The sequence below is a fragment of the Myodes glareolus genome, chromosome 27 (genome assembly GCF_982192425.1).
Source record: "Myodes glareolus chromosome 27, mMyoGla1.1, whole genome shotgun sequence".
Classification (NCBI taxonomy): domain Eukaryota; kingdom Metazoa; phylum Chordata; class Mammalia; order Rodentia; family Cricetidae; genus Myodes; species Myodes glareolus.
The window spans coordinates 35,042,426-35,054,941 of record NC_142052.1 but is presented as its reverse complement, the minus strand read 5'-3'; the positions used below and the strand labels follow the sequence as shown (position 1 = coordinate 35,054,941).

Sequence of the window (12,516 nt, the reverse complement as noted above, 5' to 3'; positions counted from 1 at the left end):
GTTTCTGAATTTGAGGATTTTTTTTTTTTTTTTTTTTTTTACGTTGCTAACCACAATGATGAGAACGAGTAACTCACTTTGGGCTGTTGTTGCTGTCTTTCACGCTGCCCTTATTCAGGGGAGAGAATCTCCCCCTACCCCCAGGTTGAACGGTTTGCATTCTCTCAGGTTTTTTTTTAGGGTTCCTTTTCACATGAGGACTGATTTCCACATCTCCCAGCAGAGCTGGAGGTTTGGGGAGCTTTCAGAATTCCTAGCTCAAGAGCGCCCCCTTTCGTCGGTGTAGAAAAGAACGAGTTATTTCTTTTTCTTTTTTTTTTTGAAAGTAAATTTTATTAATTTATAAAAGTTTCCATTTTCGCCCCTCTTCCCAACACCCTCCCACTCCCCCCACTCCCTCTCCTCCTCCCTCTTCGTCCCTTAGGGCAGTCAGGGTTTCCTGCCCTGTGGGAAGTTCAAGTTCCTCCCCCCTCCCTCCAGGTCCAGGAAGGTGAGTATCCAAACAGACTGGATCCCCAAAATCCAGTATATGCAGAGGAAACAGGTCCCAGTATCATAGTCAATGGCTTTTCAGAAAGACTTCGGGCCAGCCACATTCAGAGAATCCGGCCAAATTCCGAGAACCTGGTTAGATCACGTCCTCGTTCAGTCCCAGTCCAACTGGCCTTGGTAAACTCTCATTAGATCCGTTCCCTTGTATCAGTGGGTGAAAGCATCCCTCGCAGTCCTGATTTCGTTTTTCATGTTCTTCCTCCTTCTGCTCCTCATTTGGACCTTGGGGGGCTCAGTCCGGTGCTCCAATGTGGGTCTCCGTCTGTATCGCTGTCCTTCGCCAGATGAAGGAGTTATTTCAAAAGAGATTTTATCTTTGGTTTTCTTCTGATTTCGAGGGACATTTCTTCAATCACTGTGATGCCCCCAAAGGTCATCTGATTTCCTCTCCACTCTTTTCATGGGATGCCTTGCTCTTCCATGATGGTCCTTCACAAAGGGCCAGTGGTAAGTACCCCTTAGCGTTACCAAACTTCCTCTCCCAGGTGTGGTCTTAGATCGTCTTGATTTTCCACAGCTACCCATGAACTCCCATCGGGAGGGTGGGAGGCAGCTTGCTGGGGTCCCCTGTTTATTTTCCTATTTTCGGTGAGTTTGACTTTGGAAACTCTGTCTTCTGTTTACAGGAACTCGGGGGGGGGAGGGGAGACTTTCTAGGGTTTCATTTAGTTTTCTTATACTTTATTGTTTGAAAGGATATATGTTGGGAAACTCAGATTGTACCACTGTCCAGAATTTCTCTGTAATGCTGACTCTGAATCTGATTTTCTCACAGAATATATATCTGTCAAGAATCCTCAGACAAAAATAGCCTGAAAGAGTTCTTTATATCTGGCATTAGTCTGGAGGGGGACACCCGTCAGGAGGAGGTAGTGACCAGCAGCCCAGATCTGCTGAGGCTGAATTCTCTGTGGCATCGTAATTTCCCCCTTTGTTGTCTGTCATTATGCAGCAGCTCTGTCTCCAGCGTTGCACCAGGGGTCAGAAGAAACGTCAAACAGTGAAGGACGAAAGGCATTTTCAACTGTCAACTCTATTTTGAAGCTCTTTACTGAACCTACCCCCCCCCCGCCCCTCCCTCCCAATCCAAAACATTAGCTTACCTGACTAGAGCGGGATTCAGAGTTCTGTCTGTAGAGGACAGTGGGAATTAAAGTCTTCTTTTCCTAAGCATGTTACTCTTCCCCAAATGGGAGAGCCATCAGTGAGGAAAAGAGGAAGGAACCAGAACAGGCAAACAGCAACTCCTGTCTACTTCCCAGCTGCAGGAACTAACAGTCCCGAGACACGGCACTGACTGGGAGACACACCCAGGCCAATGATTTCAGGCCTAACTTTCGAGCTACTCACGAGGTAAGAGAAAAGATCATCATCAGCTATCGGGAAAGGGGCCAGAGGCAAGCCAGCATTAACCCTGGCCCAATATGACTAGCCCGTGTCTTGGGAGAGAATCTAATAGAACAAACACTCTTCAGAAGCAGCGCATTAAGGAATCCCCTAGTTTAGATATTTCCAAAAAAGAGACTCAGCCATCTTACCCACCATCACTGCATACCAAAGTCACATGCATGAGTCTGGAGGCTTCTGCCTTTGTTCCTCACGGATATTTGTAGCTAGAGAAGCAATAACTTGGCTGTGTGGCCCTTGAGATCCTACCATTTGCTGAAACATAAACACTATTTTGGGTCTTAAACACAAACCACTTTGGTATTCTACTCTCAGGCCAAAGAGTTTACATCAAGGACTTAGCTACATGGGCGCTGCTGTTAGCCACACCATTTATAGCGGTGATTTATTCCTCGAGACAGAAACAGCTCTTGTCTACCAACACGTGAAGGAATGGAAGGTTGGGGAACCATGCAGACCCCAACTGAAGAATGATATGCACTCAGTAGCAAACGCATTATGGATCTTTCCCAGTTTAGTGACCTGCAATGTGATTCTCTCAGGGCCTATCTAGAGGCCAAGGTGCATGTTTTGAGCACATGAAAGCCAGGGAGGCTAAGCTACAGTGTTCACTAGGTTAGGTGTTCAATGATGATAGGAAAATATAAGTCAAATAAACTCTCCAACCAAGTTGCCTTGGTCATGGTGTTTCATCACAGCAATAGAAACTCTAACTAAGACAAATTGGTAGCGGAATTAGGGAGGGTTGCCGCGACAGATTTGACCATGTTTCAAGGAGGATTGTGGAAGGACTTTGGGCAAAGAAGCTACTGAGTGTTGAGAGTTCAGTGAGCTGCTCTGTGGGAGCTTGGGAGACAGGAATGCTGAAGGTGCACATGGCTTGTGAGGCTTCAGAGGGAAGTGAAGGTTCTACCAGGCCATCTGAGCTAAGAATCGGATTAGCCAAGACTGAAGAATCCGGTGTGATTAATTAAACCACTGAAGTGAATGCTTTGCTCTGCTGAGATCATAGATACTGGTCATCTGGGGCTGAAGAATCGGCTGAGATTAAGGGGCCAGCATCACTGAGGTGAAGGCTTCTGTGAAGGGTTTTCTCAGGGCCAGCAAGGACACAGAAGCTGTGTTCCAGAAGTGGCCAAGGTCGCACCTCCTGTTGGCAGCCAGACTTGGTGGTGTAAGAGTCTTCCAGGCGGTACTGATTCTGAAGGTATGAAGACATCATGGAGGGTGGCTGGTACTTTGCGCTGTGTGGCAGGGCTGGGGTCCCTAAAAAGAGCCCAGGAGAGGGTACTGGTGCCCAGCTGCAGTGGATGCCAGTTACCATGGATGACTACCAGGAACAGTAGCAACAGTAGACTGGATTAGTGGGAGTCTAAAAGCCAAGCTGTATATGCTCCAGAGGATGGAGCTGGAGAAATGACCAAGTCCGTTGGAGGAGCCCAGAAGATCCCTGAGTGATTCCCAGATGTTGGACATTGTGTTATTTACAGTTGGAGCTTAGTTTTGCTTTGCTTAGATTGTGACTGTGCCCTGCTTCCTCCCTCTTGAAATGAGAAAGTATTTAACTTATTTTTTTTTTTTGTTTTACAAAATCCCAGTTGAGAGATGAATTTTTTTTTTTAGAGATTTTTGGTTTCAAAAGAGACTTTGGATTTTTAAACAGATTGAATTTTAAAGTGTCTGAATTTGTAAAGACTGTGGGAATTTGTAAGTTTGTAAAATGCCTGACATTGTGGTATTGATATGAACATGTAATATGGGAGATGAACAAGAAAGGAAAGGCTGTGACTTAATGTGATGTTTGTATGTCACGTTGACAAGGGGTCAATCGTACTGTTATTTTATGTCTTCATCCGAGAGGAGGGAATGAAGTTAATAAAATAACTCCCTAAGATCGAGCTGTACGTAAATCTCTAGGGCATGTTCTTAATTCATGATTGATGTGGGAGGGCCCTGCCTATAGTGGGTGGTGCTGTCTCTGAGCTGGTGGTCCTGGGTGCTGTAAGAAAGCAGGCTGGGCAAGCCGTGGAGAGCAAGTCAGTAAGCAGCACCCCTCCATGGCCTCTGCATCAGCTCCTGCCTCCAGGTCCTGCCCACTTGGTTTCCTGTCCTGACTTCCTTTGATGCCGAACAGTGATATGAAAATGGAAGTCAGATAAACCCTTTCCTCCCCAAGATGCTTTGACCATGGTGTTTCCTCACACCTATAGAAACCCTAACCAAGACAGGTGTATTAAAATACTGTCTTGACGTAAACTACTTTCTTTTTAAGATGGGAGGAGGGGATCTTTGTCACCTAGGCTCCTCTCCAGCTATGCTATGTAGTAGAAGCTGGCCTTGGACTCTCTCTTAGTCCCCCTGCCTGTGCCCTGACAAGTGATGGAATTATAGATGAGTGCTACCATGTCTGGTTTGACTTGCAGTATTTTCAATAGATCCTGCTTTTATTGGGCTCCGGCTCCGTTGCAAATCAAGGACCATCTGCATATAGATGCAATAGACTCTTATTTAGCCATTAGGGGGAAGTTTTGATGTATGCTACAGTATAGACAAAACTTGAATGAAATTAACGCAAAAAGATAAATGTTGCATGATTCCCCTTACATGAAATAGCTCAGATAGGTCGATTCATAGTGACATGCAGTCAGTTACAGGTTACCAGGGACCATGGCCCGTGAAGCTGATCCCCGGAATCCTGACTGGGAGCAAGGTGAGATGAAGAAAGTCAGACTCACTTAAAATAAGGCTGGGATCCGGTGAGCTGGGCACTTGGGTGGAGACTCCCCAGCGGCCAGATTCTTAGTGAGTCTATTATATATAGCATTGATGGAGAGACAGGTTAGCCAGTGTCAGAAGGGGGAGCAGTCTCAGTGGTGTGTGACCAAGCAGTCATCCAGGACCAGGGGTCAGTACTTTTTGCATGCACTGTTTTTTAGCTAAAAGTTGGCTGTCAGCAGCAACAATAATAACGATAAAGCAGAATCAAAGATAAAACTGCTGTTGTTGATAATGGGGAACTTTGAAGGCAGATGGCCATACTTTAGAAAAAGCTATCGGCTGAGTCATGAGACATGCATACACATATAATTCAGGTACCTAAACAAAGACGCACCGAGAGTTATGTACATTTTGATAAATGCAGTCAAGTAATTCATATATAGATTTACTAGTTAAGCTAGAATCAGGGCCAACCATCCACAGGTTATACAGCATATAACAATATAGTTATTTAGGTTAGCCAAAGAAACTGCCCATCTCTAGAAAAGCATAGTCTAAAAACAAAAAGGAAGCAAAGGCCTGAACACTCGCGAGACATCCCATAAATAACGTGATGTATAGTTTAACGGTGCCAGTGTTCAAAGGCATGAAAATGGACCCACTGATCGGTGTGTGGGAACCTCAGATAGAGATTCATGTTGGTGAACGTGCTGGAGGCTGAGCGTTGTGTGGAGAAGCCGGCCTGGGAAGGCCAGTGGAAGGGTGAACAGCCTGAGCTGATGCTTAAGAACGTATTCCGCATTTCATTACAGCTTCTTTATCAGATCCAAACCTTTCCACTCTCTCCATGGTGGCTGTCAGACAGCAATGCTATACCCGGTCCTTCATAGCTACGCTAGCCCCGCCCCCTGATCCCAGGTAGTTCTCGGATGATGGTGCGCTTCTCTTTCTAAACGCTTTCTTCTGGCTACTGTGACCCTAACTCATGTGTGTCCTGCCTACAGCTGTGGGAAAGCACCGTGCTGGCAGCCAGCCTGGGTCGTGACGAGAGTGGATATCTCAGAATAGCCCAAGGTCCTCTACCAAGGCTAAAGTGGCAGACGTGGCAGGCTGGGAATGGTGGTGACTCAGGAGCAAACGACCCAGGCCACTTCAGGAAGGAAGCAGAGAAATAGCGCTGAGGTGTGAACCCAAAGGCCATTTTAGGAGACTCTCAGCACTGACCCTGGAGGGGTCACAAATGAAGACAGAGGCTGTACCTCAGCAATGTGGTTGTTTATCAGAATACCCAGCCAGAGGCTGCCAGGAAACATGAGGCCTTGCAAGGATCGGGTCCCAGCCTCTCTCCTTCACCTGTAACCTCTGGGTATTGACTTTATTTCCCTCAGGGACTGATTTTCCCCACCCCCGATTAAAATCCCAACTGATGATGAGGGTTGATGTCATGTCTTCTGCTAGGAAAGAAAGCTCTGAATTTTCTCTCAGTCGACAGGAGGAGGGTGAGCTGTAGATGGCTATCAGCCTTCCTGTTTTCAGCCGCCTCAGAAAACCAAGAGCAGCCAAAGCAAGTCTGGGCGCAACAATTTGGTAAATACGTGACACCCTAGTAATAGTCTGTGTTTCTCTGAATTTCATAATAATTTTCTGGAAAGTATACAGTTTGGCTTTTCACTAGAAAACCAAGATTGATTTTGGATTTTTTTTTCTTCTTCTTTTGACTGTAAGCCTCGTCTTTGAAAGACTGCATGACTTTCAATTAAGTTAGAGGTGGGAATAGCTACGCTCAACGGAGACTGATAAATTTGGGGAGATGTTTACATATGCACTGATGAGGTAGATGTATGGCTTTACCAGGTGACTTGTGCAGTTCTTGAGGTCTCTATGCTACTGAAAGTGATTGACATCTTTTCCATCTTCCAACCATCATAAATCTACTGCAGGTTATCCAAACTCTAACGTAATGTCCTTAGAGGAAATTGCTATGTTCTTCACTGCACTTTGAGCTCAACCATGGTTAAAAAAAAAAGTATTCTGTCTTTGAAAATAATTTAGCTTCTGTGAGCATCACGCATGGATGACTCCCAGTAGAATAGCGACCTTAGAAGCTGACAACTCTCCTGACAGCGTGCTGACTTTTTCTGGAAGAAAATTAAGACAAAGAAAAGTAAGACGCTCATGCCCCCTTTCAGGTATAACACGAATTTAAGGAAATAATCTTGGCTTGGAGAATCGAACAAAGGATTTTGAGAGGTTTCCCATGAGGTCTGCCTATAACCTGCGTGCCAACACAGAATAGGCACACTTGTGGTCTCAGAGGAACAAGGGCTGACCATCGTCAGAGGGAGGGTGAGGAGTGAGCTGTGGTCTTTCCAAATGCTGTAAACTTGAAGCAGAGGCAGGAGCCTACCCGGGAGCAGTGTATTTCCCCAACCCCAGCACACTTAGGACTCCATTAGAGGTACAGGCAATGACCAGGAAGATGTTTGTTGCTTGTTGTCCAGGCAAAGGCAAGTAATCAGGTAGTATTTATGATTTTTCTTTTCTTTGCTATATCGAAGGGTTAAAACCCATTATGTTTTAAATATGAGGTTACATTTTATAAAAGAAAAAGTCTTATCTTTAGATAGATATCGTTTCTTTATATAGACCACACAGACATGCAATGGAGAAAAATATTCAGTTAGATTTAGAATGCCTAGAAAAAGTTGGACACTAAATAATGCAAACATATTTTATATTTACAATAGTGTACATTCACGTATAATTAGTTTCTGAAAAACCCAAAGGAAAGCCGGGTGAGGTATGATTCCCACACTCTGGAAGTGGAGGGAAGAGGGGTCAGAAATCTAAGGTCCCCCTTGGTTACATAGTGAGTTCAGACCTGCCTGGGCTATGTGAGATCCTGTCTCAAGAAAATCCAAAGAAGCAACAAAGAAAAATTACAAAGACATATTGCTGCCATAGAGCCTGTGAGAAACGTCATTCAGTATTACTAACTCAACATCATTGTTCATGGCTGCGTGTTATGTTGTTAGATGTCACATCATTACTGTGTCTCCAAATGATGACCATTTCTGTCATGAAAATAATGATTATAGTATACCTGACAAACTCATACACACATCTCTTTAGACCAGTTGGTTGATTTCCCCAAGATGAAATTCTACAGCTAGAATTGTTTCCTCCAGTTCTCTCAAGGATTTTGTTGTTGTTTGGCAGGTTTCTGAACACGTCATGCAAACCAACAACAAATGCACAGTGTTACCTATGCAAACAGGGAATTTTGCTGTCTAAACCACTGAAACTGTAAAAGCCTAGGCAAGCCAGATAAAGAAAAAGAAATAAACCCCGCAGGCTTCCAGAAACCAGAGACAGCTGATTTGACAGAAATGAGCACGCACTGTCAAGTCTTAGGCATACTGTTTGTTCAGAGTAACCCCTATTGGAACGAGTCGTGAAAAGAAAAGGGGGTTTGCTATTATTTTCCCTCTTTCAGGGTAATTTCTCTCCCTGAATACATGTTGTGGAAAATATGAAGCTGCAACCTGTATTTATGAGTAAGGCGTAGTTTTCCAAAATACAGCCACACACACAAATACGCGCGTGGAAGGAGTGGAGAATGGGTATAATTAAGAAATTTGGATCATTTTCGCTTTTATTTTGGATGGTATTAAGTTTTACGTCAAGGGCCCAAAAAACGGCTCAGCTTGCTGCCAAGCCTGAGGACCTGACTTTGCTCTGAGACATACATGGGGAAGGAAAGAACTGACGCATGTAAGTTTGGAAGTGGTTCTCGCGCCTCCTCCATGCGTGTGCACCTGCACGTAAACACACACACACACACACACACACACACACACGAAGTAAATAAATAATAAATCCATAAGTAAACGTAACAAAAATAGTTCCAAGTGTGGTGTCAGTAATAAACGTTTGGTATAAGGGAAAGATGGTAGTGCTAACCACATCTTTAGCTTTTTTTTTTTTTCATGAACTCACTTAAGTTAGGAAGACCATGTGGCTATCTGGTCAATGACAACTGAGTGGAAACAGCCCTGTTATAATCCAGCGGCAGGGAGCTGATGCAGCCACAAAATACTAGAGCCACTGTCCTGGTCCCTGAGTGAAGCTCCCCTCTCTGGCCCTGTCTGAGCAAGGAATAAATCTTCCTTGTAAAGACTTTGGAATGACAGAATAATCGGAAAACTGTACCCTGAGGCTAGCCTGCTGTCTCGCACACCACACCGTCTGTATCTTGTAATCTTCAACACCAAGAACTCTATACCAGAGTTTCGAAAGAGAAGGCTTGAAGCTCATTAATCATCTATAAACTGGCTAATGGGTATTTGACATCTTAGCAACCATGGCACATGTGAGGTTAAAAAAAAGCAAGCCTTGCCGGGTAGTGGTGGTGCATGGCTTTAATCCCAGCCCTCGGGAGGCAGAGGATCTCTGTGAGTTCGAGGCCAGCCTAATCTACAAGAGCTAGTTCCAGGAGAGGCTCCAAAGCTACATAGAAACCGTGAATAAAAAAAAAAGTTAAGCCTTTAGATAGAGTGTCCTTATGAGAACAGGGGCGATCTTCAGCCCAAGCTGCTTGCCTTTTTCTGAGCTCAAACAGCCTGGGACATGGTTCTTACTGGGCTTACACTAAGTAAGAAGCTTTAGCAGGGGCCACAGGTACATTGCAGTTTGCCAGAGACCACGGAGAACGTGGAGCAGAGCAGATGACAGCTGATAGCTCAGGGTCGACCACCAGATGAACGACTCCCTGATGGGAAAGCCTCGCTCGCTAAGCAAGGCTTATAGGACCACAGACTCTGAAAAGGGGTTGCTTCTGTCTGTAATTTTTCTCTTGGGCCACTACATTCCTTTCCTAGAAATAGTTATGGGTATTTCCCCACTGCTTATGTGTCTATCTTGTATGTATGCATATATGTATATATGGTCACACATATACATACATGTATGTATATGTGTGTACATGTATACACACACATACATAGCCACACATACCAGCTGTGGATGGTCAGGAAGATGATTTCTGCTTAATATGCATAATTTTGATGAATAAAAATAATACTAGGATTTCATAGCTCAGACTGACATAGAAAAATAGTAATATTCTCAGTTACAAAGCCGGCTTTTTACACATTTAGCTGATCTTAGACGTTAGAGTAGATTCACAATCGACCAGTTGCCTCTGCAAAATATGCAGGTGGCCAAGTTCCCAGGTGTCTGTGTTTTGAACCAAAGTCAGGCTGATAACATTAAGACAGAACTCTCTTCAGCAATTGACTTTCTGCACGTACTCCTGGCCTTGGCTTGTGATGCTGGACTCAAGGTCCAGCCAACTAACTGTTTATTGTTTAAGTCCTGAATTTCCGTGTTACTCTCTGTCTGGGAACCCTGGCCACTTAGAGCTACGTGCCTGCTTTACCCACCGTGCCCAACCAGAGCGACCTCCCCAGCCTGAGAGAAACTGTGTGCTTCTCATTGTTATTGGAGTGGGTCGGACCCTATGTATGTAACTCATAATTGTCCAGAGCCCGGTGGTTGAGAGAGGTGTGTGAGTGTGTAGGTGAGTGTGTGAGTGAGTGTGTGAGTATGTATTTGAATATGTGTGTGAGTAGGTGGACGAGTATTTGAGTGTGTGTGTGAATGTATGATTGTGTGTGTGAGTATGCGTGTGAGTGTGTGGGTGAGTGTGTAAGTATGTGAATGAGTGTGAGTGTATGATTGTGTATGTATGAGTGTGTGAGTAAGTGGACAAGTGTATGAGTGTGAGTATGTGGGTGAGTGTGAGTATGCGTGTGAGTGTGTGGGTGAGTGTGTAAGTATGTGGGTAAGTGTGTAAGTGTATGAGTGTGTAGGTGAATGTGTGAGTAAGTGGATTAGTGTATGAGTATGTGAGTATGTGGGTGAATGTGTGAATGTGTGGGTGAGTGTGTGAGTATGGTGAGTATGTGAGTAAGTGGACCAGTGTATGAGTGTGTATGTGGGTGAATGTGTGAGTTTGTGGGTGAGTGAGTGAGTGAGTGTGTGAGTAAGTGGACGAGTGTATGAGTGTATGAATATGTGGGTGAGTGTGTATGTGGGTAAGTGTGTGAGCGAGTGTATGAGTGTGTATGTGGGTGAGTGGATGAGTGTGTGAGTATGTGTGTGAGTGTGTAAGTGTGTGAGTGTATGAATAAGTGAATGAGTGAGTAAATGAGCAAATGATGTATAAGAGAGATGTGGCTATATGTGAAGAAATGTAAGGGATCAGAGACGTAACTGTGTAGAGAGATTTTCACGGTGAAGTGAAAGAGAAGGTTGCCATCAGAAAGCGTGTGTTTCTTTCCTAAAGACCCTCAGATAGACAGGCATTTTTCCTAAGTCCCTCTATTCTGAAGCCATTCTCTCTACAACCCTGGGTGCAGTCCTGAGTGGTCCCCCAGACTGCAATAGTGGCTGGACCACCAACCAGAGAGTCTTCTGAGCTGCTGGTCCAAGGCTTTGTATCACCCGTTCTCCCAGAGAGTCCTGTGCGTTAGTGAGAAGTTGGTATCGGTGGAGCACAAAGCGGAGCCCAGACTGTTGCTCCTTTGGTGTCTGTTACAACGTGGTTGTTGAGTGTCTCTCAAAGGTTCATGGGTAAATGTTGGGTGCTTAGGGTGACGGGTGTCTATAAGGAGAGGCGCCCTGGACCTCTTAGGACTACAGTCTAGTGGAAGGCCATTGAGGTGTGTTCTCTCGGGATATTTGCAGGGCTCTTGTCCCCACCCTGCCTTAGGGTTTGCATGTGATGGTTTGCTCCTTTATGTCCATGTGGTACCATTCACAGTCACCAGCAGGGACCAAACCACGCGTCTCCCATTTCAGACTCTGGACCTCCAGACTGAAACTAAATAAATGTCCCTTTACTATGTAAGTAGCCTATGTTAACAGCAAACTGAGTTAAAGTAGTTATAGTATTTTCAAATGAATTTCCCTTAAATCAGTGAATAATGCCTTCCCATATTATCTAAAGTTTTGAGAATCAGCATGTACTACTTTTGTAATTTGGAAATTCTATTTGAAAAAGCAGTTATCCTAGTATTGCGTGTCAGCATACTTAACTTTTTTTAAAGTTAATTTATTTATTATGTATACAGTGTTCTGTCTGCATGCCAGAAGAGGGAACCAGATCAAATTACCGATAGTTGTGAGCCACCATATAGTTGCTGGGAATTGAACTCAGGATCTCTGGAAGAGCAGCCAGTGCTCTTAACCTCTGAGTCACCTCTCCAGCCCCCCAGCATACTTAACTTTAATCCAAAGGTTGAACTCCTCCAGATCAGGTTCAAGGCTGTAAGTCCAGAAGAAAGCACAGCAGAGAGACACAGCGGGGGGGGGGTGTCATAAGTCAATGTTTCCAGGATATCCAGGGGGCTCATCAGGTAAAGGTGTGGGCTGCTCAACCTCAGACCCTGGAGTCACCTGGCTGGACAAAGGGACCTGACTTTCACAGGTTAGCCTTTGACCTACACACTAGTGGTATATAAGAAGTAAATGTAGCATATAAAAAGGTAAATGCAGGGCTGGAGAGATGGCTCAGAGGTTAAGAGCATTGCCTGCTCTTCCAAAGGTCCTGAGTTCAATTCCCAGCAACCACATGGTGGCTCACAACCATCTGCAATGGAATCTGGTGCTCCCTTCTGGCCTTCAGGCATACACACAGACAGAACATAATAAATAAATAAATATAGAAAAAGTAAATGTAATGAAACATTTTAAAGAATTTTGTAATTGAAAGATGCTCCCTGGGCATGTTTATCGATCATGCCTGTCACGTGAGACTATTAGAGTGTCAAAGAT

General features: G+C 44.6%; 1 pseudogene; it reads right to left on the bottom strand.

Annotated features, from left to right (window-relative positions):
* The window catches only part of LOC146889381 (uncharacterized), an 89,396-nt pseudogene that overhangs the window by 31,017 nt on the left and 45,863 nt on the right, over window positions 1-12,516 (bottom strand).